The sequence below is a fragment of the Dipodomys ordii genome, unplaced genomic scaffold, assembly GCF_000151885.1.
Source record: "Dipodomys ordii isolate 6190 unplaced genomic scaffold, Dord_2.0 Scaffold67, whole genome shotgun sequence".
Lineage (NCBI taxonomy): Eukaryota > Metazoa > Chordata > Mammalia > Rodentia > Heteromyidae > Dipodomys > Dipodomys ordii.
The window spans coordinates 8,672,403-8,696,373 of NW_012267283.1; positions in this window are offsets into that span (position 1 = coordinate 8,672,403).

Consider the following 23,971-nt stretch of genomic DNA (forward strand, 5'->3'; position numbering starts at 1 on the left):
TGGGAAGGGATGTGAAGGGTAAACAAAGGAGGAGGCTGCAATGCTTGGTAAGAAATGTACGCATTATCCTGCCCATGTAATTGTAACTCCTCTGTACAGCATGTTCACAAATAAAATAAAATTTAAAAAAAAAACTTTCCTTTTTAATTCCAAGAGCAGCCAGCATATCATATTCTAGGGTATAAAGAAATATTTGCCTTCCTGGTGCTCTAAGCGACTATTTTGTAAAACCCACCCCAAGACAGAAACTGTGGTCATTTCCACAGAATGCCCTTGCTGTGAACAAACCTAAACATTCCTCACAACTTGTAATATACTAGACTGCTAAGAACTGGGTAGCATTCTGCTCTGGGCCACAGACAGCAATTTGTGAATGAAGTTCACATGAGGTCATTGAATAAGTGATTCCAAGCACAGAACCTCTTGTGGAGTGGGGCTGGGAGTCATTCTGTCTCTTTAGTTCTCATGGTAACAAGTAGCCTATTCTATGATTCTACCATGTTAGAATCCTCAAAGCGATGGTTTTACCCAACAATATGGTATTAACAACATACTATTCCTATGTCATTTAGCAATATAAATCAGAACTCAAAAATCTCTTAGAATTCTTAATGCTGCATGGAATAAGAACAAGGCTGGAAATAAATTGAGGAGGCTGAAAAAAGAAAACAGGAAGGAGGCTGGTAATTACAAAATATCAACATCACTAAACAAAGCATCTGCATATTTCAAGCGCTAATACCAGATGTTCCTGGCAGCATTTTAAATTCCTTGGAGGTTGAATCTTTCCCTCTAACCTTAAGATAATAGGCTGTCATCATTTGGAATTCAGAAAATATGATTTGTTCTGGTTGGGACAGAGGGAATTATTAGCAAGAGTGTTTTGATGAGAGGCAGAGAAAGAGAGAAAAAAAAGGAGAGAAAGAGAGAGTCACATTTCATGAACTGATCATTAGGCCCCTGCTGGAGAAGAGTAAGGGAAATCATTTCTCCTGAGCCTCCTGCTTGGAAGCCGTTTGCTGAGCCAGTCTGCTCAGCTGAACCTCCAATGATGCTGCTGCATTGGCTACTAAAATTCCCAGACAATTCAAAAGAAACACTTTATGAAATATTCAATTTGGGACTATTCTCTTTTTCTTTCTGGATAGTTAATAAATCTTTTCTTTTAAATTGGACTAGCTAATGCTGGTGGTGGCTTCTGGGGTGGGGTAGACTTTCTATACTATATCCAGTAAGGCTTAATATTGGTTTATTATGAGATATGGTCATCATTCTTCATTGATGGCTCTTCTCCAATCACAGGAGTCTATCTACCAATATTACCAGTCAAATATTCAAGAAATATTTACTGAGTATCTGCTACATATCTCTGTGCTGGTCACTACGAGAGTGGAGTTGTAGGGAGCTGAGAACTGTAGGCAAGAAGCATACAATGAATTATTTTATTCTATGAACAATATCAAAGGGGATAAAGAAAATGCTAGGTGAATTTAGGTAGAATTAATTTTACTCAAGTTGTAAGATGGTATAAGGATTTTTAACAGAAGTTATGTTTAGGACAAGGTTTTCTTTTTCTTTTTTCTTAAGTTTATAGGCATGTTTTCTTTATCTGACAAATGACTATTCTATATATTTACTGTTCTCACTTATGTTTTGAAATATGTATACATCATAGAATGGCAAAATCAATTGAATTAATATATTTATAATTTTTATCACCTATGTATCATTGGCGATGAGAACATTCAAGATTTTCTGAGCAATTTTTAAAGCTACAATACATTATTAATAGCTAATTGCCATGTTGTAAAATAGGTCCACTAAACTCACTTGATTTTGTCAACAGAGAGAATTTTCTCTTGACTTCCATCTCCCTAGCTCCCCAGTTTCTTGTAACCACTACTTTGCTCTCTGCTTCTTTGAGAGCAACATCATGGTTGGGTCTGGACAACATTATATCAAGAGAAATAAGTAGATGGGAAGAGACAAAGAGTGCTAGGTAGAGAAAGTGGAAACTTTACTCAGGCAAGAGAAACTCCATGAGCAGAGAGGTAACAGGTAAAGAAGCTTCTTGGTATATTGCCAATGCTGTAAGGATTCTGGTTGGTCAGAAAGCTCTTGATATAAGTGAATAAGAGGATGGATAAATGAAATTGGAAATAGACTAGCTTTGTTCCTGAACGAGTGTGTAAGTTGTTCTTTGGGCCAGTATTTCCCAAGGGTGTTCTCTGGACTGGGAGAATGGACTGAGAGGCTGCGAGACATGCAAGTTTTAGATCCCATCTGTATTTTTTAGGGTTGTCCAAACAAAATATCACAGACCTATGAGCTTCACGACAGAAACTTATTTTCTCACAGTTCCAGAGGCAGAAAGTCCAAGGCCAAGCTTTTGTTTTTTGTTTGTTTTTCTGTTGTTGTTTCTGTTGTTTCCTCCATGGTTTGTAGACGGCTTCTACTCACTGTGTTCTCACAAGTCCTGTCTCTGTGTGTCCTCACCTCGTCCTTTTATAATACACAGTGATTGGATCAGGCTTATCCTAATGACTTCATTTCAACTTAATTGCTCCAAATATTCTGACACACTATGGATTAGGGCTTTAACGTACAAATTTAAAAGAGTATACAATTCGGCCCATAAGACCACCCCAGACTTACCAAATTAGAAAATAGAAGAATAGGATGTGTGGGGAATGAGACAGCAGTCTACCTTAAAAACTAAATAAATTTTGATAGAGTAAGATTTGGGAACCACTGCAGTAGGCAAAGGGAACATCAGAACATTCTAGTCAGAGCAACAATATAGCACACACTTCTGTCTTACAAAGAACATCTGGCATCATTATGGGGTTGCAGATGGATGGGAACTAGAGGCAGGGGACCATTTAGCAGGCTTTGTAGCAACCCAAATAAATGATAATGAGGCATTCCAGAAAGCCGTTCATTTACCTTCTCCATGCTGCATCCAAGAAGACAAAAGTTACAATGGGAAAAATATTCACTCAGTTGATATTTCTGGTTTCACAATAAGCTGATGAACACCTACCTCACAGAAATGGTCAATAACTTCATGCTACCTCACAGGTTTGCTTTTCCTAACTCAGATATGATTCATTCCAGAGTATGGATCTCAATCACTTTAATCAAAGCCCGCCGTCACCCACTTCAATATGAATTTCCTGAGGTCAGGGAATCTGCCTGCTCTCCAGTGAATCATCAAAAGAAAAGTGTTAAGCAAAGGAATTACAGAAGCAACAAAGAATGATAAAAAAGAGATGGATTCAAGAGATAAAATTTTAGGAGAGCTTGGGGAAAAGTCTAGGGCTTTCCTGGGAGAATGTCTATAAATGATGTGGGTTACAGGAAAAGAGCTATGAAAGAACAGGGAAAGGGCAGCCAGGGAAGTCAGTGATGTTGGCCCCACAGCCTGCTGGAACAATGGGAAGACTAAGGAAAGGAGCAACCAAGTCAACCCAAATTCAAACAAAGACATGTAGTCAAGCCATGTTGAAGTACAAGCCCAACCTGCAGATGCAGGCATGAATGACCTGGCTCCTATGGTCAGGAATAGCCCAAGTTTCACCTTCTAATCTTTCTTTAATCCATTCACTCATTGATTAGTTAACTCATTCAAAATAGATGAACAGAGAGGGAGGTGGTTTAGTGGATTAATAGATAAATCTACAGTCAGATTTTAAAAGTTTGACTACTATCTCTACAGTAATTAGCAGTAAGACATTGATCAAGTTACTTAGCCCTTTTATGTCTCAATTTACTGCCCTTTTATGTCTCAATTTACTTAACAGTAAATGAGATTTTTGTGTCTGTGTGCCACTTGTAGGGCTTGAAATCAGGACCTGGGCATTGTCCCTGAGCTTGTTTACTCAAAGTTAGTGCTCTACAACTTGAGCCACAGTTCTACTTTCAGCTTTTGGGTGGTTAATTGGAGATAAGAATGTCATTGGCTTTCCTGCCTGTGCTGGCTTCAAACAGTGATCCTCATATCTCAGTCACTGAGTAGCTAGCATTGTAGGTCTGAGTCACTGGCACACAGCTAAAGTTATTTTTCGTGAAAAAAGAAGTTTGGATCATCAAGTGTGAGAAAGGATCATATGGATGTGGTTAAAGAAAACGTGATAATCATTTGGAATAGCCATTGGGGGACAGAAAATAAAATTGAGAATCACAGGGAGTACCAAATCATGTCTGGAAATGATCAACTTGTATTGATGTAGCCAATTAGCAGAATTTGGATTTTCTTTTCTACGCTAGTAGGCAACAAAAGTTCAGAAACCAAGTCAATCATGGAAAAATCACTGGGTGTTTATGGGGGCTGATTCAGGCAGCATGAGAATCGAAGTTTCTGGTTACAGAAGTTCTAGAAACCAGTAAAGTTATGTGTCTTAGTGCAGGCTTTTCCAATTTCAACTACTTACATGTTTATCCATGAGTTTCCCATGTTCATCCAATTGCTATATAATTAGCAATTTACTATTTTAAAAAATTTAACCATGTGCTACAAACAACTATGAAATCATAGGTTGGATTGTTTTCTGAAGCCCATTCAATACATACATGTTTTTAAGTGTTCATATCCACATACAACCTAGAATTTTCCTATGCACCAGACATTAGGAAAACCCCATCATTATTGGTAAGCATTTAAGCTTTAACCTTAGCTACATTTCATCTAACAGAATGCTACATTGTGATCCTGGGAAAGGTAATGATAGCAGTTATCTCATCTATCATAGTAGGAATTAAAGTAAATTAAATGCTCACACCATTGAATAGCCTGGAGCCAATGCTCAACATATTATATTTCTGCTATACTCACTTCCTAGTGCCTAACAATTGGTTATATGGTTCAGTACTATTAGACATAGCCAATACTTTCACAGTCTAAAATCTTCCCTTCTGCCACAAGAGATTCCCATAGGTTCTCCTACAGCATCTCTCCTCACCCCCTCTAATACAATGCCACATCCTGTGTAGTTAGTAAATAATGTTTGTTTTCTAGTTGAGAAATGCTTGCTAAATAAATACAACACTTCTACCCAGGGATAAGCTATTCAGACATGTTGTGCTTGCTTCCAGACAGGAACTTCCCTATTTGGATCCTCTTCTCACAGGATTCCCTCCAAGTGTTATTCTCGTGACAACTCTAAGCAAACCCTGAGGTCACCATCGCCTGGAGCATGCTCTGCCTCTTTCTCAAGTATATCTTGTATCTTGTGGCTGCCACATAGTTTGGCCGGCCCTTCTATCCCTGTACTAAGATTCCTATCTGACCAGACATAATATATTTACATCAAACTGTGGGCGATCAATAAATCCTATTCACAATCCACCAAAAACAATCTTCCCCACAGTGTACTAGCCACATTAGAGGATACATAATTCATATACGGGCACAACCATCTTTTTGGCTTCTTTTTTGTTTGATTATTCATTGATATTACATAATAGCTACACTGCATCTTGTAGAAGGGACCATTTACTTTTCTATAATAGATGAAATGACAGGGAGCTACTACTGAAAAGGGAGAAAAATCCCTGGGGAAAGAATCTGCTCTGCAACTGCACAAGGCATTCCAGCCTGCCGCCAAATCGCTTTTCAATGCACACAGAAGAAGAAAGAATACTGCACAGCAATTTCCACCCTCACTATTTCAGTGCTGTTTTATTTGATCGGCAATTTATAACAATTCCTTTTATGATCTGCAACAACCAAGCCCTGAACTTCAGTCCACTTTGAAGAACCTATTTCATCTACTTATTACTGCCTGTCATCTACTTATTAACTCTGCTTTCTATTTCTCTACAAAACAAGTCTATTCTTCAAGAGCCATTTTTGTGGAACTTTGTTTGAAACCTTAGCCCACTAGGTGACAGGAGAAGAGCAGAGCAGAGTGAGATGAGTAGATGGGAAATCACATCTTTCTAGCACCTTATGCGCTCACATGCTTCTTCACATTGAGACTATAGATAGTTTCAGAAGCGTCACCTCATCACTTTTATGAAACCAAACTGGAAGGTATGCAGCCTACTTGGTAGGGTGAGCGAGCAGTGGAGACCGAGTAGGAAAGGCCCCTCAGCTACTTCAGACTGGATCAGATACAAGGCCTTTAGTCCTGGGACCAGGATTACACCCACTTTTATATTTTGCTACAGAATGTCCATTCTAGGAGAGAGGAATGGTGGACAAACACATTGGTAATACTCAATGTACATATGTGAAAAATGGATCTAGGTAACTTGAGGGGATGGGGGAGGGGGTGGAGACGGAGGAGAGCGCTGGATGGAATGTCCCAGAGCAAGATTCATTGTACTCATAAATTAACATGTTGAACTAAAACCTCTTTGTGCAGCTATTTAAAGATGCATCAAAATAACTATAATATAAAAACAGCCATTTCAGGGAGACTTCCTGGGGCAGAGGCTATATGGTAAATCTCTGTACTTTTCATTCCTTTTTTTTTTCAGTGAATCTGGAGCTACCCTTAAAAAAAGGTTTATGGGTGAACAAATGTAGTAGGGGTACTCACTAGACACCATGTTGAAAATGAACTGTACAACTTGGGGAAGGGAGGGAAAAACTGGGAGCAAGCTTGGGAAGGGATGATGGTTCAAAAACAAATCTACTCATTGCATAATTTATATAACCCTTCTGTGTATCAACTTTATAATAACAATAAAACTAAGAGTGAATAAAACGTAAACGTTTAGTAACTACACAATGGCCATGTATCGGCCAATTATAATTATAGGTAGCTATGTTTGTCATTCCCAGGCCTAAAATGTTAACAACATGAGAGTCCCCATCTGAATGTATCCTGATGAGCCTTCATTCCCTTTGCTGTTGCCCCCGCATCCTTATCACATTGTCGGTCCTGGAGAGAAAAGAAACACAACTGCACAGCACTCTCCTAAGTTCTGGGCACTCTAGTGGGTATGCTGTATTCGTTGCCTTTTTAAGCTCTCCATGAGCCCCGTATCAGGAATCACCTCCCTCAAGTGGCAGAGGATAGCTAAGGCTCAGAAGCAATATAAAATGCCTCACTCAAGGTGACAGAGCTTAAGAAGCAGCAGTGCTAGGGATCTGAACCCCTGTCTTCATCCGTGCCTCAGAGTTCATGTTTTCCCCAGGCTATCTGTTGATGGGGTCTGTAGGGTCAGAGCTGATGTACTCTATGAGTTGTTGCTGCTTCTGCATGACTATCCTTATAGTTGATACGCAGCCATCTTCCTTTCATATAAGAAGGTGGAGATGCCAGCGACTGGTTTTTTTTTTTTATCATTATGATCCTCTATGAATGGTTTTTTTGTTTTGTTTTGTTTTTTTGTCGGTCGTGGGGCTTGAACTCTGGGCCTGGGCGCTGTCCCTCAGCTCTTCAGCTCAAGGCTGGCACCCTACCACTTGAGCCACAGCGCCATTTCCGGCTTTTTTCTTTTTGCTTATGTGGTGCTGAGAAATCGAACCCAGGGCCTCATGCATGCAAAGCAAGCACTCTACCACTGAGCCACCTTCCCAGCCCCCTCTATGAATGTTTACTTAACATTTTGTAAGAGTCATCTTTCCTGTTCCCCAAAGAAGAAGTAACATAGGTTATTTCAAAACAAACTGATAAAAAAAAAACCACAAAAGGCTTACAAATTGCAAAAATGGTTTAGCTACAAGGCCTCTTGGCATGAGTTCATTCTAAGGACAGAGAACTGTGCTCATCACCCTATGGGATGTTAGTTGTCTTTGACTACTCCTCCACATTCCGGAAAGAAGCCAACAACATTTTCTCAGGTGCTGTGAGACCTGGGAGAGCACGTTTCGCTGGAGCTATCGAAGGATGTATGCTTCAGGGAGAAAACGTCATCACCTGGCACCTCAGGGAATACTGATTGTACCCAGCATGATGGGGAGAGAAAAATCTCACTTGCCTGTCTTCCGAAAATGGGCTTATAGTTCTTTATCAAGTCAAACCTCTTCTACTTGTTTATTCTAGAGACAGTCAAAAAAGCAATCATAGACTTTTTACATTCAGACAGAAAGAAATTCTCATTCATTATCTTAGTGTCATCTACAGAGCTGGATCCAGTGTCTAACTGGAATAATTAAAATAATTCCAGTACTTAAGAGCACAGCTGTGAGATCAATCCTATATTTGAATTCTACCCTGCTTCTAGTTACTACTAATGGTATGGCTTTTGGTGATCTATTTCCTCAGTCTATATCTCCTTATTTGTAGAATGGAGGTAATACCTAGTCCACATTGGAACAAGTCAACTAATATCTCCAAGTATTAAGGCTGGAACTTAACATATATGTTTTTAAATTCTTCTTTCTTTCTTTCATTCATTCAGTCTTTCTTTCTCTCTATCATCTGTCTATCGTCCTATCTCATTTTCTTTCTCCTTTATCTATACATGTTTAGATAGATAGATAGATAGATAGATAGATAGATAGATAGATAGATAGATAGATAGATACTCTGGGTGTCTAGTATTAGTGTTTGTGGATAAAGCAACAAATAAAGCAAATAGAACTTCTGACTTGTGAGTTTTAACATTCTGAAATGTGCTCATAATTTTTTAACAACCCAGTGAATTACAAAAGAGTTGTAACTGGCATCAGTTTATAAGTAAGGAAATTAAGGCACAGAAATTCATTTCTCCAAATTACTTCAGTGGAAGGAACACTGATCTGTATTGAACCATACTGGGCTGGAAAAGATGACAGAGTTGTAATGATCACATATTCATAACTTAGCTTTCGTGGGAATTGCATATGCACAACTAGATTATGCATATGCATGAAGGCTGGTCATATTAATTCACACACAGACTTATTTATTCTATCTCTCTGCCAGGAACAGCAATAGAGCTCAGGATTTACAGTCAGAGGGCTTAGATTTAAATCCTGACTGTGCCATTTAAGTAATCATTTGATCTAATGTACTTCTTGTAACCTGATTTCCTTACCTGTCATTAAATCTATGCCATGAGGCTAAAAGTACAGGCCTATTTGGAACAACAAATGATGAATTAAACAGTACTCTAAACAGTCACACAATGAGACCAAAGGAGGCTATTCTGGGTGAGAATCATAAAAGCTCAATAGCTGTGTGCACACGACCATACAAAATGATACTCATCTAAATGAACGCCAAGAAATGGAAACAAGAAGTTTTTTTATTTTACTTTTTATGGTTTGTTGTTGTTGCTCCCCTTTTGTCACTATTTCTGATTTCTGTACCCTTTGTCTTTATGTAAGTTTATCTGTTTGGGGAACATAAGGGGAAGCAAAGAAATGGTAGGACAAAGGGTGAACTAAACAAGTTGTCATGTCCAAAACGAGCTTTACAATGTCGGTGGGGGGGGGAAGGGGAGGGGGAGGGAGGGGGGAAGGAGAATTGGGATTGGGGGGGGAGGGGGGAGGCTGGGAAGTGATGTGAAGGGTAAACAAAGGAGGAGGCTGCAATGCTTGGTAAGAAATGTACGCATTATCCTACCCATGCAATTGTAACCCCTCTGTACAGTATGTTCACAAATAAAATAAAATAAAATTTAAAAAAAAGGGTGACCTAATTCAGCAGTCATACTCACTAGACACTATGTTGAAAATGAACTCTAGGACTTGTGGGGGAGGTGGGTCAGAAAGGGCAAATCGGGAGAAAATGAAGGAAGAGGTGATACCATTCACAAAGAAATGTACTCATTACCTGACATATAATTGTAATTCCTCTGTACATCACCTTTACAATAAAGATAAATGTCAAAAACACATGGAGCTAAGAAAAATATGATGCATAGGGGTTCAGGAACTTTCCCTAATGCATTGTAGAAAGGAATGTTATTTTATTTTACTTCAGAGCCATACGAATTTTTCTCACTGTATTTTATTTTCCATGTCTTTTTAGGAAGTGACACACCTGAAAATATACCACTGCTCATGAGAGAATTGTCTCGAGCAGCACACCCGGTGCTATCATACTGAGGCTATCCCATGCATAGGGGCACCTAATCAAGGGGGCTAAGCATAGATGAAATACACACTTCTCACTGCTTCGTGCTATGTAACCTGAACGGGATGCCTACACGAGGGCCCTACCAAGAGTTACCAGCATCTTTTCCAGTTTGCTCAAAGGTAGAATATGGGCTACCACTATCTGTGATTATACTTTGCAGAATCCTTTAGTCTTTCCTTCTTCCATGAGTTTCTACTTATTACTTTTTAATTCATTTCTTTCATTTTTCCTTTTCCTTTTTGTTGTTGTTGTCAATTGTTGTTTGGGGAGGGGTGTGTGTGTGTGTGTGTGTGTGTGTGTGTGTGTGTGTGTGTGTGTGTGTTGTACTAGGTCTCACATTTGCCTTAGCTTTCAGCTAGCTATTTTAGAGATGGAGTTTTCCAGAGTTTTCTGTCTGGGTTAATGTCAAACTATGTTCTTAGCCTTCTGAGATTACAGGAATTATAAACATGAGACACTGGCACCTGGCTTCTACTTATTTCTTATCCTTTCAAATTCCATTTCTTCTTATGCTCTGACTTTCTGTCTCGATTGGAAGTACTTCGATCAGAATGGCTTAGAATCATATATATATATATATATATATATATATCAGAGATTTAAAATATACTAAAAATAAATATGCTGAGAATTTATAAAATATATATAAATCTGTTTTATATACCAAGAACAAACATGCTGAGAAACAAATCAGGGAAAGAATCCTATTCATAGTAGCATAAATATTACCTGGGAATGAACTAAAAATATGAAAAACTTCTACAGTGAAAACCTGTAAAACACTGAAGAAAGAAATCGAGGAAGACACCAGATGTTGAAGAAAAACAAAGCAAAAACGTCCTATATTCATGGATTGGAAGAATTAATATTATGAAAATGGCTGTTCTCCTGAAAGTTATCTGCATATTCAATGCAATCCCCATCAAAACCCCACTGTCATTCTTCACAGAAATAGAAAAACCAATCCCCTCCCCAAGCATATGGAAGTAGAAAAGAATAGCCAAGACTGTCCTGAGCAAAAAGAGCAATGAAAAAAACAATCACAATCTGACTTGTAATTATATTTCAAAGCCACAGTAGCAAAAACAGCATGGTACTGGCACAATAACAGACATATAGTACCATTTGATAGAAGATACAGAAAGGAACCCACACAGCTATAGCCATCTGATTTTTGACAGAGGAGCAATAAATATACTTTGTAGAAAAGACAATTTTTTCAGCAAGTGGTGGAGGAAAACTAGATATTCCCATGTAGAAGAATGCCACTAGATCCCTGTCTCTCTTCCTGTATTAAAATTAATTCCAGGTATATAAGAGATATTAATATAATACCTACAGGAAAACAGAAAACACATGACGATTGTGACAAAGGCTATTACTTTCTGATAGAACTCTAACTGCTTAGGAAGCAACAGTAATAACTGACAAATAGTATGTCATCAAATTAAAACCCTGGGACTGGGAAGGTGGCTCAGTGATAGAGCGCTTGCCTTGCATGCATGGGGCCCTGGGTTCGATTCCTCAGCATCACATAAGCAGAAAAAAAAAGCCAGAAGTGGTGCTGTGTCTCAAGTGGTAGAGCGCTAGCCTTGAGCTGAAGAGTTGAGGGACAGCGCCCAGGCCCAGAGTTGAGGCCCACAACCAGGACCCCCCCAAAATTAAAATACTGCTTGATATCAAAGGAAAGTATTACTAGAATTAGAGAAAAGATAGAGAATGTGAGAAAATTTTAGCCAACTATTATTGCACAAAGGAATACATCAAAATTACAAAAACTAAATACCAAAAGCATGAAGAATCTAATTAATAAATAGGCTAAGGAAATGAACAGAAAATTCCTAAATAGCCAATAAATCTATGAAGAATTGTTCAACAGCTTTATACTCAAATGAAATTCACATCAAAAGGACACCAAACGAAGCAAGGAAGGGAGGAAGAATGCAGTCATAATATTCAATGCAAATCCTATGAAAATGGGAAACTTGAGGGAGAGGTTGGATTGAAAGGGATGAGGGAGAATGATGAACGGGATGATCCACTGTATTTATAAAATTGATTAGTTGAATGGTAACTCCTTTGTACAACTACTTATACATAATAATAATATAATTTTTAAAAATGACACTGACATTCTCCTTCACCCCAGTGAGAATAGCAATCACTAAGAAAACAACAGCAAATTCCAGTGGGAATCAGTGAGGAAAAAGGGAAGAAATCCATATACACATCAGGCTGCAATGTTTATGAGTCTAGCTACTGGGGAAATCAGTATAAAACTTCCCCAAGAAACCAAAAATAGAAGTACCATATGAACCTGCTGCACAACTCTTGGGCATATATCCACAAGAATGCAATTTAGCATTTAGAGTCCCACACGCGTATTTAGAGCAGTACTATTTACAACCAGCCTAGGTGCCCAATCACTGATGACAGGACAAAGATACAAAAGTAGTGTTTGTGTGTGTGTGATATTTATTCAGCAATAAAAAAGAATGAAATTTATGTCATTTGCAAGAACTAGATGAATGAGATGAGCCAAGATCAAAAACCAACTATCGCTTGTTTTTCACTCATATGCAGAATTTAGATCAATAATGATAGTGATAATAATATAATATGGTTGTGACAGTTGAGGGAGGGTGATGGGGAAAAGAAGATGGTAAAGTGATGGTGAAGAGGCTAGAAGTGTTGCTACACAACCTAAGTATGCTATTACATATACTATGAAAAGAGCAAAATGAAACTGACTAAAACTGAAGGGAGGGAGAAGAAAGGAAGTTAAGAAAGAGTAATACAGGTGCAATGAACCTGACTGATAGATTTAGCATGTATATAAATATCGCCATAAAATCCCTTTGTGCAATCAATTTATGCTAACAGAAACTTTTCCTTTGCTGATTGCTTCTCCTCTTGCCTATGTGCATTTTTAAATCCACTGCACCTCCTATCTTCAAAGGATATCAGCTCCATAACTGTCCTAAAGAACTAAAGGAGTGAGCACAGTAATAAAACGCCTTGACCATTAAGTCAGAAGAGCCAAATTATATAAACATTGAAATCTTCATCTTGCACAAATGCGAGTACATACAAACGCAATCATAGCAAGATACTTGCAATGAAGAAACATGTCTTTTTTAACCAAAACAAAAAAATTGATAGAGAAGATGTACTATGCAAGTGAAAGATTTCCTACTAACTAGATAAGGAACAGCAGAGAAATCAGAAGCTTTACTAAAGAAAAGACAATGCTTCCTGGCAAGCCATGTGTTGAGTGGCAAATAGGACCTGCAAAAAAATGAAGCCATAGTCATTTTTTCCACATTTTAATGTATCCAGTGAAATTACATTTGATGCAATGAATATACATGCAGTCATTCTCCCAACTCTAATTCTGACAGCCTAAGCTTTTCCCATGAACATTATACATTTCCTCAGGACACTCTAGAGCAATTTGCAACATGCAAGCTATATGTCAGAGAGGGAAAGGGCTGGTGATAAATGATGAAGAAAAAAAAGCGATAAGATAATTGTTCCCTACTAATTCTGATTTACCTTTCACAAAGAGCTGTAAAGAGAAGGGGAAGAAAGGAGGAAGAGGGGAAGAGAATGAGAAACAAACGCAGAAGTGATTTGCACCCACTCAAAGGTGAAAGAGAGGAAATAAACCCAATGAAAACAATGCAGAATACAAAATGCGCCTAAATCCCCACCACCTCTGTCTTAGCGCTTCCTATCTGCTTTTGCATTTTGTTTGCAGACTTTCTGGCTTGACTTATCTTCCCAGCACAGCCATCTATGGGCTGTGTTAATGTACAGGATTTACCCTCTCTCACTCTCCTGCTGCTCCTTTTCATGTTATGGGAGAACATATGGAGCATACAGAGACAGAAGGAGAAAAGATTGTTTTAATGCAAAGGTAGAAACAACTGCCTAAGAATGTCCAGGCAAGCAAGAATTCCCAAAGGATGTCAGCCTTGGGCTGTTTTGTTTTTTTTTTTTAAATCAAGAAAGGATGTCCACAGCATAGGAATGTAGCCTTTCAGCAATAGATGACTCAGAACCAAAAGGCAACCTCTCTCTCGCTTGCTTGCTAATCTAAAGACCAACATGATTCTGTGACAGCCCTGTAGAATATAAACTTCAGATCAGCAGATCTTAGAAAAGGGCCAGAGAGAGCTATCCTGGAAGCTACATTCAAGTAAAAGATGATAACACGACATTGAGCTCAAAGTGTTTGGTTAAAGTGAGGGAGAAAAACCAAACATGCTTTGTAGGCAAAAGAAAAGAAGAGAAAAGAAAAGAACATTGAGCCATTTACCTTGGCAGCAATATTAATGAGATTCATTTTTAAAATATTTTTATTATCTTTAAGTAGTTGTACAAAGGAATTGCCATTCAGCAAAGCCGTTTGTGAATGCAATGTGTCTTGATCAAAACATTGTCACTTATCCTACCTAACCCATCCCTTCCTTTATTTTTCTTAATTTTGTGGGATATGCATTGAATTTTTACTGCATTCTCTCCTTCCCTTCTTCTCACTTATCTATACCCTTCCCATTAACTTTACCTCATCCCTTTCAAGTACCTGTTTCCTGGTGTTTATTTTGTTGCTCTTTGATTTAGCCTTTCTAAGGAATTACACTGTTCTCCTTTGAATCTATGGCATTGTAGTTAATAATATTTGTGTGCACTGGCATACCATCCAAAGGATTTACTTATGTTAAGTGCGGTAAGTCAGGTGCAGAAAGACAAAAGTTACCTGTTTTCTCTCATATGTGGAAGCTAGAATTGGTGTATATAAGTACATACGTTGGGTGGTATGCAGGTAGACCCACTAACAGAAATGAGATTCTTAATAGTTAGAAATCATAGTGAATGACTGCAAGGGGTGCAATACTGGAGATAGCGCTTGTCCTTGGAAATCAGAACTGGCTTGTAAGCCAGCACTCCAATAATCAAATGCCTGTTCTGTGCGGAGTATTCCTGGGGAGGATTATTATAGGGCCTCAGTTTGGGTAGTTTATGTTGGTCCAACATTTGCTTCTTTCACTTTAGGGAATATAGGCAGAAAAAAAAGGGGTAACAATTAATCTGTAAAATTGGAAAGATGACCATGGGGTGAACATTCAGGGTTTGCCAAGTGCAGATTCTTTGTATTCTGTGAGGCAACTGCACATTCACTCTTCAGGAAATCAGAGATCATTGGGTCAGCCTAACACTAGCTCTAGTTCTATTCAGTGAGTGTGACTTGGTTAAAAAAATCTCCATTGCTCTATCAATAAAATGGAGAGGACAGGAATCAAGCTATACATTCGAGTCTTTTGAGGCCTTGCCACCTTCTTTGCCATATCCAGGCTCAGTCCGCACCATCTGTTCACAGATGTGCTCTCTGATGCACCAGAGGAGGGCTTTCATTCATGTCCTGGGTTCCTCCACAAATGTTCTGCTTGCCCCCACCATTTCTTCTCCTTTGTTCCTTGAACTAGGATTTATATCCACCCTTTTTGCCATCTAGACATTCTTAGCCGTGTAGTCTACTCTCCATAAGGACTATCCATAAGGACATCATTCTAAGATGCTATCTGATCTTTCGTTTTCCTGTCCTATGCATTTCAGCATTTCACTGACCCACCAGTGTTATTTCATTTTCTCTTAAATTATTTGAGATAAATTAGGCTTGCCTTTAAATGTGAAAATTTTATGTACTCTATGCAGCATAAACAATCAGCAAAGGCTAAATGGTGATGTATTCATAGCCCAAGGAGCAGTAGAACAACTCTGTCTTTCTATAGTAGAAAGAAACTCGTGGACATTTCCTAGAACTCTAAACCCAAACCTGAGTTCGGGTAGGGTATTTAAAATCTTGAATATTGCTGACTGTTTCCAATTCAAATATTTAAAAGCTTTCACTATGCCAATCACAGAAACTAAATGCTTCCTTGGTATCAATTCACACAGTAGATACTATTGATACAGTTTGTAGATGGGACAAATGAGGGACACGAAGGTTAATCAGATTACTTAAACTCACCAAGTAGTCCAAGTAGTAAGGAATAGAGCTGGAACTTGAATCCAAGTAGATTAAATTCAGTGACCAGGTTTGCAATCTCAGACTATATTGCAAGTGGGGTATATGTACCCATATTTCATGATATGGATAAACATCATGACATGGATAAAGTCAAGGATAAAAGGCATTCAATATAGCTATCCTATGCTTCCACCACCCCTTCCTCTAATATTTACATGGTACCTGGCCTTACACTGAGGCCCTTGATTCATTTGGAATTGATTCTGGTACAAGGTGATATATAAGGATCTAGCTTCAGTTATCTGCATGTGAATAGCCAATTCTTCCAACATCATTTGTAGAAAAGTCTGTCTTTCTTCCATTCTGTGTCTTTGTCTCCTTTATTAATTATTCAGTGGCTACAAGTCTGTGAGTTCATTTCTAGGTCTTTCTATTCTATTCCATTGGTCCTCAGATCTATTCTTGTGCCCAGCACCAAGCTGTTTTTATTACTAGAGCTTTGTAGTTGAGTTTGAAGTTTGGTATTGATATTCTTCCAAATACTGTTTTTACTGCAAAGGATTCTTTCTGTGATTCAGGGTCTTTTTTTATTCCATATGAATTTTGGGATTGCTTTCTCTATATCATTGAAGAATGTTGTTGGGACTTTGATGAGTATTGCACTGAATTTGTAGATAGCTTTGGGCAGTATTGCCATTTTCACAATGTTAATCCTTCCAATCCAGGAGCATGGAAGGGTTTTTTTTCCATTTTCTTAAATCTGCTAAGTAAAGATCCAGAATTACAACAAATTAAAGAAAGACTGGATGAATGAAATAGCATAAAGCTAAAGAGTTTCTGCATGACAAAGGACATAGCAAGATAAATCGCCCACAGAATGGGAGAAGATTTTTACTAGCGATGCATCAGACAAGAGTCTCATATCTAAAATATAATTAAGGCTCAAAAAATTAAGTCCCTCAAAAATAAACCCTCAAAGAAACAACAATCAAATTAATAAATGGGCTAAAGACTTAAAAAGAGACTTCTCCAAAGAACAAGTAAGAATGGCCAATAAATAGACACGTGAAGAAATGTTCAACATCTCTAGTTATAAAGGAAATGCAAATCAAAACACTGAGATTCTACCTCAACCTTGTTACAATGGTCATTATCAAGAAAACTAACAATAAGAGATTCTGGCAGGGAAGTAGTCAAAAGGGAAGACTACTACACTGTTGGTGGGAATGCTAATCTGTTCAACCACTCTGGAAAGCAGTATGGAAGTTCCTCACAAGATTAAACATAGATCTTCCCTGTGACCCAGTAATTCCACTCCTGAACATACAATAGAAAACAAACAAAGCCACACTAAATCTACGAGCACAACCATGTTCATGTCAGCATTGATTACCATAGTCAAGATATGGAATAAACCCAGATGCCCCTCAGTGAACCAATGGATCAAGAAAGTGTGGTATATATACATAGTGGAATTGTATGCTTCCATAAGAAAGAATAACATTGCCACATCTGTAAGGAAATGGAAAGACTTGGGAAAAAATTATATTAAGCAAAATAATCCAGACCCAAAGAAATATAGGTTTTATCGTTTCCCTTATTTGTGGTAACTTGAATATGCCTATAAATCTACAAGTAAACACAGTGGATGGTAAAAGTAAAAATCACATTTGGACATGATAAATTAAGCAAGACTCTAAACATTCATACAGTGAGACCAAAGGAGCATATTCTTAGGAGAAAATCGCATAGTCTCATTAGCTATGTGTATGTGATCATATAAAATGTTTATTGAACTCCAAAAAAAATGGAAACAACAGGTTTTTGTTATTTTGCCTTTTGTTTTTGTTTGTTTTTATTCTTTATCACTGTTTTTAATTCCTGTACCTTTTATCTTGTATGTAAGTTGATCTGTTTGGGTAAGGGGTAGCACAGAAATAGTGGGACAAATGGTGAATTAATGTAGCAGTGATAATCATTGGACAATATGTTGAAAATGAACTATACAACTTGTGGAGCTGTGGTATCAGGAGGGAAAATCTGGGAGAAACTAGGGAAAAGGTGACACTGTTCATAAAGAAATACATTCATCTCATAAATATGTTAGAAACAATAGCAAGAAAGGAAAAACATTTGAATCCTTATCTTGAGGTTCATTTCACCTAACATCCACTTATCTGACCATTTCTGCTTGTCTCAGACATATACTAGTTATTGCAAATAAGGGAAACCATGGGACCTATGTTTCTTTGGGCCTGGCTTACTTCACTTAATATAATTTTTTCCAAGTCTTTCCATTTCCTAACAAAAGGGGCAATGTCATTCTTTCTGATGGAGGCATAGAATTCCATTGTGTATATATACCACATTTTCTTGATCCATTCATCTACTGAGGGGCTACCTGACTCAAGTAACTGTAACCCCTCTGTACATTACTTTTACCATAACAATAAAAAATATATAGCCAGATGCTGGTGGCTTATGCCTGTAATCTTATTTATTCAGGAGGATGAGTTCTGAGAATTGAGGTTCAAAGACAGCCTGGGCAGGAAAGTTTCTGAGACTCTTATCTACAATTAACCACCCCCCCAAAAAACAGGAAATGGCACTGTGGCTCAAGTGATAGAGTACTAACTTTGAGCACAAAGAGACTCAGGGACCAGCACCCAGACCTTGAGTTCAAGTTTTACAATAGACTATATGTATATATATATTTTTATATTATATATTTATATTATATATATTACATTTATATAATATAATATATATTATATTATATAAATGTAAATATAAATTATATTGTATTATATATATATATATATATATATGAGAGAGAGAGAGAAGGAGAGAGAAGAATATAGTCATTCTTCCATCTGGAATTTTCCTGTTTTGTAAATTGAGACCATTGACCAAGAATGCTGTTTATTTAGTGTTCTCTGTATACAAGGCACAATGCTAAGATTTTACATGTCACATAATTTAATCCTCATGATTATCTAAGACCAGTTGTGTAATTATCATATATATATAGAGAGAAATGAAACTATTATTCCTTCTTTACAGATAAAGTAATTAGAACTTCAGTGAAATAATTTAGTCAGTGACAAAAAGCTAAGAAAGGGAATCTAGTGTTCAAATGTAGCTTCATCTGATATGGAGACCAAATACAACCTCTTTTCTTTCTCATATTGTTGTAAATTATAGTGTTTGCCTGACTTAGTTACATCAGATTTTCTTTTGTAGTGAACATAAAACCTAGGGGAAATAATTAAATCTATGTTCTTCCTAGCACTTGAACCCTACACTTATTAAAATAAAGCTGCTCTTCAAAATAGGCCTCAAAAGCATGTTTCATTTATGCAGACAGATATCATGGTCATTAAAAGAAGAATCAAAGTGAATATTGATGGGAGAATTCTATGTATAGGGAAAGGAAGAAAAATCAGACTGTTATTCAAGTTCATCTTTCTGTAACTGTATTTCCTACTTGGAGCTTGATTTCAAAAAGATTTCTATCATAGCTCAACACTAATTCATGATAGCATGATTGAATCTAGCTGGTGGACAAAGTTAGACATGAGAACACAAACCATAATCCTTGCATAATCATCCAATATATAGAAGTAGTGTGGATACTGAGGGAGCTTTATGCAAAGAATTCCTGAAAGATTCCCCAAGAGATTAAGATCAATTCAATTCCAGTGACAGAAAACCACGTAAGTACTACAATTCCATAGTACCTTCTCTTGTATATTAAAAAAAAACACTTGTAGGTTCATAAAAAATATTCAGAGGGGGCTGGGAAGGTGGCTCAGTGGTAGAGTGCTTGCCTTGCATGCTGGAGGCCCTGGGTTCAATTCCTCAGCACCACATAAGCAAAAATAAAAAAGCCGCAAGTGGCGCTGTGGCTCAAGTGGTAGAGCGCTAGCCTTGAGCTGAAGAGCTGAGGGACAGCGCCAAGGCCTAGAGTTCAGGCCCCATGACTGGACCCAAAAAAAATATTCAGAGGAATGCACAGGAATTTTTTATCTCTCTCTCATCCCAACACATGGACAGCTTCTCACTTCATCAAGATCTTACCAGTAGAATGGCACATTAGTTAGCAACTCATGAGCGTATGTTGATATATTCAGATCCATAGCTTATATCCTGGGAAATTACCTGTTCCATTATTAGTGCATTACACAGAGTATTTTCATCACACTAAAATCCTTTATGCTTTGCTTATTCATTCTTTCTCCCACCCTTTTCCCCTGGCAACCACTGAACTCTTTGTTCTTTTTATAGTTGCCTTTTTCAGAGTGTCATATAGTTGGAATGATACAATATGTGTCCTTTTCAAATTGGATTCTTCTACATAATAACAGGCATTTAAATTTTCCCCAAGTCTTTTCATGATGTGATAGCTTATTTAAGTGCTAAATAATATTCGATTGTCTCAATTGCCATGGATTGCTTGTCCATTCACTTCCTGAAGGGTATCTTGGTTGCTTCCAAATTTGAGCAGTTATGAATAAAACTGCTCTAAAGATCCATGTGCAGGTCTTTTGTGCACTTGAAGTCATAACTCCTGTGGGTAAATACAAAGGACTGCTACTGCTGAACCATATGGTAAGAATGAGTCTAGTTTTAACTGCCTTCTAAAGTAGTTGCAACATTTTGCATTCCCACCAACAATGTTCCTTTTGCTCTCTGCCAGGATCTAGCATTGTCAGTGTTTCAGACTTCGGCCATTCAAATAAGTGTAAGGCTAAGATACAGTCTGGGAAGCATCCATCTGTACCCTGCTCATATCTAGAGGTTTAGTAGTAATTGATCTTCATAAGCTTTTTAGGAATTTCTTCCTACAGCTCTCAGTTCCTAAACAGTTTTATAAGCTACTACAATGTCATCAGATACTATAAACAAATAACCTTCGTTTATGCAAAGCCCGACTATTGAAAATATACCAAAACTTATTTTCTCAGGAAACTTCCTATAGTAAACATGCAGAAAGCAGTTTAACACTAACAACCAGGAACCATTCTGAACACTTTGCTCCTATCTTTACTTACACGTTGCACTTTAATTTATATCATGTGAGCAGTAACATTATGAGGCAGGAACTGTGAGCGTCTCCATTTTGCAGATGTGGAAAGTAAGACAGAGGGAGGTCAACTGTAACATGTTAAATCACACAGCTTGTAAGGGGAAAAGGAAGAATTGAAGAACCTGTGAAATCTCAGTATGTGACAGACATGGACAGTGAAAACTATAAAACATTTGAAGAAATAAAACATCAGGAAATGGAAAAAAAACTTCCACTCTCATAGACTAGCAGAATTTATAATACTATGAAAATGGCCAAGCTGTCAAAGGCAATCTATAAACCCAATGCAATACTCATAAGAATTCCAATGTGAAGATAGAGGAAACAATCCAAAAGTTCATCTGGAACCACAAAAAAGCCTCACATAGATAAATAATCCTGAATGGGAAAAAAAGCAATGTGGGAGGTATTACCACTCCAGATTTCATCCTTTACTATAGTGAAGTCTGTTACCAGAGTAAAAAAAATTTTTTGGTACTGTTACACAGACCTCAAAGCCAATGGAACAGACTAGAAGACCAAGAAAGGAACTTAAATACCTAGAGCCACCTGATTTTTTTTCTTACAAAAGAGCCAAAAATGCATGTTAGAAAAAAGACCATCTCTTCCAAAAATTATGTTGGCAAACTGGACATCCATATACAAAAGACTGAGACTGGATCCCTGTCTGTCACCTTGTACTAAAAACTCAAAATGGATTAAAGATGTGAATGTAAAGCCCCAAACCTTAAAACTACTACATGAAGTAGTAAGGTAAAGACCAGAATTCATATGGTAAAAATGATATAGGCAGAATTCTAGGGCCTCAGCAAAGAGGAGAAAGAATTGACAAATGGGATTACATTGAGCTAAAAATTTTCTGCACAGTGAAGGATACAATCATTAAGCTAAAAAGACAGCCTACAGAATGGAAAACCATCTTAGCCAGTTATACATATAATAAGGATCTAATGTCTAGACTATATATGGAGCTCAAAATATTAATTCCTCCAAATCAGAAAACCAATTAATAAATGAGCAAAAGAGTTAAACGAACACTTCTCAGAAGAAGAGGTTAAAAAGACCTGCTAATAAATACATGAAGAAACAGTCAATATTCATAATCATAAAGAAAATGAACATTTTTCATCTCACTACACTCAGAATAGCCATCATCAACAAATGCTCGTGAAGATGCAGCTACCCTAAAATATACTACTGACTAAAATGTAAACTAGTGAAACCACCATGGAAGGCAGCATGTAGATGCCTCATAAAGAAAAAAACCCTAAAAATTGAGCTACCCTAATCCATGAATACCACTGTGTTTCTCTAAAAGAGCTCAAGTCAGGATACAATAAAGCAATCTGCACACTTGTGTTCACTACTGTACTGATCATCATAGCAAAGTATGGAAACAGCCCAGAATCAATCAACTAATTGCTTTTTTAAAGTTATGGATAGATGCTAGATTTCAAAAAATATGTTGAGTGAAGTAATTGAGGCTCAGAGAGAAAAGGGTGCATATTTTCTCTCTGAAGTGAAAGATATCTATCTATCCATCCATCCATCTATCTACTTATCTATCAATGATCAAACTGACTAAAGTATGCTATGGGTATACCAAGGATTAGGTTTCCATGGTATTGAACAATTAATAACAAGTTTAACAAAGTGGATACTAAGAAGCGGAAACATGCCCTGTCTGTGGGAAACAGAGTAATGGAAAGAATGGTGGGTGAATACAGTCATAATAGAAATAGAACTAGGAAAATTTGAGGGGATGGATAGGGTTAGAATAGTTGTGGGAGGAGAATGATAGAATTGATGGCACTGATCAAGATGCATTATACACATATACTAACATGTTGAACTGGAACTCCTTTGTACAACCATTTAAAGATATTTCTTAGAAATGTGTTTAAAAGATTGCAAGCAAAACTTGTCATTACCACTTTCAAGTACATTAAGTTCTTCTAATTAATGATATCCTCAAACCTCTCATTAAGCTTCTCTAAGATGTGTAATATTGTGATAAAATTTGACAATACTCTATTTAAGCTAAAAGAATTTTTTTTCCAAAGCTACTCACAAGAGTGCACCCTCTACTGGAAGGATGAACAAACCTCATGATTACAGGCCTCGTGCTTGTGACACTCCATGAAATTCAATATTATGAGAATCCCTGAACTTCTGATTGACATACTGCCTTTCCAGTGTCTGGTGTGAGAAATTGCTCAGGACTTCAAAGCAGATCTGTTCTTCCAGGGCACCGCTATTGCCTTAGTAAGAAATTAGCAAATGTCTATCTCATTTGCTTTCACATCAAATGTGTAGTAACTGCCAAAAGTTACCTGCTTACGTCCTTAGAGTCCACTGTAATGGGACACATCATTTCTTAAAGAAGAAATTTATTTTTCTCTTCTTTTTGTTATCAGTAGTTCTGAATGTTAGTTATCCACCACCATGGGATCAAAAGGTATCTAACTATATGATTGAAAGTAGAAAAATTAAGGACAGAAATCAGTATTGGGCAGTTTTGCATATTCATTGCTGTGTGAATTTTTTTACTATAAATAATGATGGTGCAAAACATCAGTGTAAGTCTACTCGTTTCAGTGAACAATTATAAATAGCTTAAATTTTTCTGAGTAATGTTAGCATTTTTTTCTATATTGATGCCAATTCAGTGGTGTTTGTAGCACCTTTATTGTTCAGTAGATTTCATCTATTTGCTATACTTTCCTACATGCAAGTTGCCCTACATTCAAGTACATATTTTTGATGTTTTCTATCTTTTGTGCTATTCCCACAAATTTACTATTGAAATATAGTAAACTATATTGAAAA